This window comes from Desmodus rotundus, chromosome 7 (assembly GCF_022682495.2).
Source record: "Desmodus rotundus isolate HL8 chromosome 7, HLdesRot8A.1, whole genome shotgun sequence".
NCBI classification, from domain to species: domain Eukaryota; kingdom Metazoa; phylum Chordata; class Mammalia; order Chiroptera; family Phyllostomidae; genus Desmodus; species Desmodus rotundus.
The window spans coordinates 75,170,259-75,176,981 of record NC_071393.1 but is presented as its reverse complement, the minus strand read 5'-3'; the positions used below and the strand labels follow the sequence as shown (position 1 = coordinate 75,176,981).

The following is a 6,723-nucleotide window of genomic DNA, read 5'->3' as shown; positions in this document are numbered from 1 at the left end:
ATTTGCGAGGGCCCTACTGCAGCGAGGTGGCTGCTGCAGCCTGGCACTTGGCTGAACACTTGGCACTTCTCAAGGCTCTCTCCCCGACCCGTCCTCTCTAGAGGGGACTTCCAGTTTACAGTGGAAGAAAGCGTCCTCCTATTGACAATGGAAAGAACCCTCCTAGAGAATGTTAAAGCCAGAGCCCAAACCCAGCCTTCCACTTCCTTTACTCTCCTCATTCCCTCCCACTCCTTTCCTGAACTCTGACCAGGAATGCCAGCCCAAGGAACATCCTTTGCCACCCGTCAAAATAGGCTTCTCAGACATGTCATGGATGCCACTGCATTCTCTACTCAGAACCTCCAAACCTCCTACCTCAGCTGCAGACCTGAGACACACCACCGTTGTCCATCCACAGCACACTGTCCATGTGGGGCCTGAAGCCCTGAGGTCCTGCTTCCTCTACCCCTGCTTCTGAATCCCTCTCAATTCTTTTTTTTCTTTAAGATTTTATTTATTTATTTTTAGAGAGGGGAAGGAAGGGAGAAAGAAAGAGAGAGAAATATCAATGTCAATGTGTGGTTGCCTCTCACGTGGCCCCCACTGGGGACCTGGCCCGCAACCCAGGCATGTGCCATGACTGGGAATTGAACTGGCAACCCTTTGGTTCTCAGCCCGCACTCAATCCACTGAGCTACACCAGCCAGGACTCAATTCTTAGTATTTGTACTTGCAGGGCACTTGCCTTCCTGAGCCCTCACAACCCATTTTTCTTACCTATCTCCTCTCTCTCTCTGCATGGTATAGGAACATACTTTTAAGCGAATTCAAGCAGGTGTGATTTTGTGGGAGAGGTGTGTAGGTGGGTGAGAGGGTGTGCATTGTGATATATGAGGGAGGGTGTGCATTTGTGCAAACTCTAAATGTGACTGACGCTTTGTGGGTGGATAAGGAGAAAATGTGTGTGTGTGTGTGTGTGCCTGCGTGAGTGCGCCTGGAGGAGGTTGGCGGCCTATGCAAATACGTGCCTGCAAAAATCTTCCTTCCTTTTATAAATGCATTGCTTGGAAGGAAACTAATCAAATCAACAGGAAACGTATTTGACCTAACGCAAGATCAGCTGTCCCAGGAATTCCTGTCCTCAGAACAAAACAGGAGCCAGCTATGATCTATCCCTGGGGAATGAAAGGGGCTGCAGGAGAGAGAAAGGGCCACAGCAGTCCTTTATGGATGGAGCTAGGTTGAGCCCCTTGCATTTCGCTACACAGGTGAATCCGGTGTCTCCCCATTCTCTGCCTTGTATGACCCAGGACTGTCCGAGGAAGCCAATGATCCAAAGAAAACAAAGACAAACCTGGAAATAAAAACCATCTGCCCACGGGAAGCGGCTACTTCACCATTTTCAGAGTTTAGACCTCCTCTCCCTGTCTTCCCGTCCCCGCTCAACCCTGGGTTGGAGGCAGGGAGAGCAAGAGGGATCCAAAGCGAGCCATGGAGTCCTGGCAGTCTCCCCAGACCTGTGACCAAGGCCCTGTTCTTTCCCAACCACTGGTTAAAGAGAGAGTTGGGAAGTCTCCCTTAAGGAATGACACAGGGCACAGACTGTTCCTCAGTCACCTTAGAGAAGGCAGGAAATCGATGCCTGTGGGGCTTGGAGGAAAACTACCCACAGGTACAATTCCAGGGGCGCTGGGGACTGTTGCTGTGCCTGCCAAACACCCCTTGCCTGAAATTCCTAAGCCAAAAACAATGCCACTCCATGTCCAGCCAAAGATGAAGCAGAAAGGTAAATTCCTAGGAGAAACTACATTTTGATTTATAGTCACAGGGAACTTTCAAATGATCGGATTTTTCCCAAAAGCAGATTTAGGAAGTAGAAAGACAGCAGGAAATTTGAAGTTTCTGTACAGGTAGATGAGTCCAAACATGTGGAAGAAAAAAATTTGTCCTCTTCAAAACTTCACTTAGGGATGGCAGAGTTTCACCTAGAAAGGAAGAGTTTCATGTGTGAGTGTGAGTGTGAGTGGGTGTGTGTCTGAACGCCCTGTGTCAGGCTGTCTGTATTTCTCTTTTTGACTTGATTATTTTTAAGTGAGGCTTTTCTGGATTTTTCTTTCTTTTTCTTTTTTCTTTTTTTTTAGAGGGAGAGAAGCATCAGTGTGTGTGAGAGATACATCAATTGGTTGCCTCTCAAACACCCCCACCAGGGGACCTGGCCCGCAACCCAGGCATGTGCCCTGACTGGGAATTGAACTGGCGACATTTTGGTTTGCAGGCCAGTGCTCACTACACTGAGCCACACCAGCCAGGGTTGGCTCTATTTTTATATTAACAAAATTATTATGGAATATTTTAAACATACACAGAAGTAGAGGGAATAGTGTAATAATGAATCCCCAATATACCCGTCACTCTATTATCTTAGTCAACTGTCCTATTATTCTGTTGTTTTGCTGGAGTTTTTTTAAAGATTTTATTTATTTACTTTTAGAGAGCGTGGAAAGGAGGGAGAAAGAAGTGGGGAGAAACATCAATGTGTGAGAGATACACTGATTGGTTGCCTTTCACTCTCGCATAGCCCCCACTTGGGGACCTGATTGGGAACTGAACCAGCAACCTTTCAGTCCACAGGCCGGCACCCAATCCACTGAGCCACACCAGCCATGGCTGGCATTTTTATTTTTTTAAATACCTTATTTATTTATTTTTAGACAGAGGGGAAGGGAAGGAGGAAGAGAGGGAGAGAAACATTGATGTGAGAAGGAAACATTGATCGGTTGCCTCTCGTATGCACCCTGACCAGGAACCTGGCCTTGTACCTAGGCATGCGCTCTGACCAGGAATCGAGCCAGTGACCTTTTGGTTTGCTGGACAATGCCCAACCCACTGAGCCACATCAGTCAGGGCTTTTGCTGGAGTTTTTAAAAGCAAATCATAGCTCTATAATTATTTTCAGCTATAAATATTACACTACATATCTATAACAGACATTTAAAAAACTCATCCATATATAGATTCAAGTAGTTATATATAAAAATATTTATAGATATTGCATATATATAACAGCATACACATATGTTTCCTTTGCCAGCTGAGAAGGGCAAAAAGCAAGACTCCCCCATGGCAACGTACGTATCTAGCACTCAAACCTTGCCTTCTAATACCATTTTCTAGTAAAAGGAACCAAGGGTCCTTGGAAAAATGGCTGATTCTAGGACTGGGGCAGGAAATATACAAGATGAGCCTGGAGCATATTATAGTCCCAGAAAGTAAGAAAGTGCCCCAAACCAGAAACAAGAACCCAAACATGCACAATGATGGCATATGTCAAAGGGTCAAATATCAGTATATGTTGGAATAAAAAATAAACCGGGATTGTAGATAAAGCTCCCAGTCGGAAGAATTACTAATAATTTATGTGGATACTTCACTCAAGGAGGTGGATCATAACTCCACACGCACGTGCGGGCCGCAGGAAGTGACTGCTTTCTCAAAAAGGACAGGGTGGAACACCGTGGGGTAAAGGTAACTTTTGAGTGGGAGATCTGACAAACATTACCTCTGCCAGATGGGTAAGGTTGACATAAACAGTGGCAAGTCATGTTGATAGTAGCTACCCTTGTAAAATGGCATTTTAGCTCTGTGGTCTTCCTCCCCAAAACCCATAACCCAGTCTTGCCCCAGCTGGTGTGGCTCAGTGGATTGAGCATCGGCCTGTGAACCAAAAGGTCACTGGTTTGATTCCCTGTCAGGGCACATGCCTGGGTTGTGGGCCAGGTCCCCAGTTGGGAGCATCCCAGAGGCAACCAGTTGATGTTTCCCTCTCTTTCTCCCTCCTTTCCCTCTCTCTAAAAATAAATAAATAAAATCTTTTAAAAAACCCCATAAATCCAGTCTAATAATGAGAAAAACATCAGGAAAAACTCAATTGAAGGATATTCTAAAAATACCAGTGCTGCTTTAAACTGTCCAAGTCATCGAAAATCGAAGTCCACAAAACCGTCACGGCGAGGGGAGCCTAAGGAGACTGACAACTAAACGATGCGGTTGGTGAAACAGAAAAAGGACATTAGGGAAAAGCTGAGGATATCTGAATGAAGTGTGGGCTTTACTTAGTAATAACATGTCAATATTGGTTCATTAATTCTGAAAAAAAAAGTACCATATTAATGTTAGACATTAATAACAGGGAAAGTTATGTTTGGGATAAATGGAAACTATATTTGCAAAATTTTTCTAAATTGCAATTGCAATTTCAAAATTGTAAATCTAAAACTATTCTAAAATAAAGTTATTTAAAAAACACATCCAGAGTCACCTTGAGCGGGGCGAGTGCCGTGGTCTGAGCAAGGGCAGCAGGCCAGTGGGAATGCAGACTGAAAAAATGCAGACCACGGGGGCTCTACTCATTTCTCCGGCTCTGATCCGCTGTGGTACCAGGGGTCTAATGAGGCCTCTGTCTGCCTCCTGCCTGAGTAGGCCAGAGATCCCATCTGAACAGCTTTCCTACAGCAGCTCCCCACTCCTGGTGGCCAGACGGGAGTTCCAGACCAGTAATGTCTCCCGGGACATTGACACAGCAGCCAAGTTTATTGGTGCTGGGGCTGCCACAGTGGGTGTGGCTGGTTCAGGGGCTGGAATGGGAACAGTGTTCAGCAGTTTGATCATTGGCTATGCCAGGAACCCGTCTCTCAAGCAGCAGCTCTTCTCCTATGCCATTCTGAGCTTTGCCCTGTCTGAGGCCATGGGGCTCTTCTGTTTGATGGTCGCCTTCCTCATCCTCTTCACCATGTGAGCCTCCATGGGAGTCACCTACCCATCCCTGCTGCTCCAACTCCAGGCCATGCCCGGTGCTGGGACATGCTAAGCTTTACCATTAAACACAACATTTCTCTAAAAAAAAAAAAAAAAATCCATACCCAATAAATTTATAACAAATCCTTACTATCATATTGCACTCAGTTTGTATTTAGTTTTTCCCAACAGTCTCAAAAAATGTCTTTTTACAGTAGGTTTGTTTGAATCAGGATACAAATAAGGACCATATATTTAATAGATAATCTCTTTCTCATTTGGATATGAAATGTATAGATGAAATTTGAATAATTTCCCACAATCTGACCCTGACTGGTGTGGCTCAGTGGACTGAGCACCAGCCTGAGAATTGAAAGATTGCAGTTTGATTCCAGGTCAGGACACATGCCTGGGCCAGGTCCCTGGTTGGGGGCGAGTAAGGGGCATCTAATGGATGTTTCTCTCCCTCTCTTTCTCCCTTCCTTCCCCTCTTTCTAAAAATAAAATAAATAAAATCTTTAAAAAAAGGATCTTCCCACAATCTGGATTTTTTTAATTGTATCCTGTGCGATCATTTAACATGTTCCTCTCCTGCCCATATTTCCTGAAGTTTGGTAGCTAGATCTAGATGCTTGGCTAGATTCAATTTTTGCCATGAAGCCTTCTGAAGAAGTGTTTTGTATTCACAACTGTATCACATCATGAAACATATTACATCCAGTGATCTCATTTTTAGTGATGTTAAGATTCATCAATAGATTCAGCCCGGCTAGTGTGGCTCAGTGGATTGGGTGCTGGTTCGATTCCCAGTCAGGGCACATGCCTGGATTGTAGCCAGGTCCCCATTTGGGAGCATGTGAGAAGCAACCACACATTGATGCTTCTCTCCCTCTCTTTCTCCTTCCCTTCCCCTCTCTCTAAAAGTAAATAAATAAAATCTTTTTTTAAAAAAAGATTCATCAGATTCGTAAGTTGGTACCCTGATCCATCCATATAAAATCCTAATCGACCTTTCATTTAATAGTTTTATCAGCCATTAATGAACATTGCCTGGAATGATTATATCTTTAGTGGCTCAAACAACGATTTTCTACTATCATTTTTCCTACACTTTTGGCTCCAGTTCCCCTCCCTCATTTCTCATAACTTCTGACCAGGTCCAGTACTATTTTGGACTCCAAGTTTGGCTCAATCCCAGTAGCTGAAATTTACTGCTGCGGTTGAGATCAAGAGAACTAAAAAGGGGTTCTAAAACTTGTTGGAATGCAAATTCTCAGGTCCTATTCCAGACCTACGGAATCAGAAACTCTGAGGATGAGGTCCAGCAATCTGTTCTTTGTTTTGTTTTTTATCCTCACCCGAGTACATGGTTATTGATTTTAGAGAGAGGGTAAGGAAGGGAGAGGAGGGCGGGAGAGAGGGAGAGAAACACTGACTCGAGAAACATTCTCCTACGTGCCTGAGGAGGAACCCACAACCCAGGCACCTGCTGCGACCCGCCCCCACTTCCCCGGGGCCCACTGAATGACGCTCTAACCAACTGAGCCACACCAGCAAGGGCCAGCAATCTATTTTAACAAGCCCTCCAGGTGATTGGTGCCTGCTCAAGTTTGAGAACCACTGGACTAATTATTGGCTGCCCTAAAATGGCATTGATCGACTAAGGTCCTCTGTGCACGGCAATACGGTGGGTGCTGAACGTTAGGGATGCAAAAAAGAAGGCCTGATGCCCTCAAGGAACTCACAGTCTATGGACGGGTACAAAACATATGCTTGTGAAAAGGTAACTACTGATAGTTCCCAACATGCCACACGAGGTTCCAAGCGAAGTTCAGTGAGTAGCCAGGGTGGCCAAGGTTTTACAGTTGATTCCAGCTAGACCTTAAGAGAAACACTTTGGGCGTAGAGTGGAAAGGACAATTTCCAATAATGGACACTGGCTAACAA

The 6,723-nt window shown here is 45.0% G+C and overlaps 1 pseudogene; it reads left to right on the top strand.

Moving 5' to 3' along the window:
• Positions 1-4,300: 4,300 nt before the first annotated feature.
• On the top strand, positions 4,301-4,894 carry LOC112311568 (ATP synthase F(0) complex subunit C1, mitochondrial pseudogene; annotated as a pseudogene).
• Positions 4,895-6,723: the final 1,829 nt, after the last annotated feature.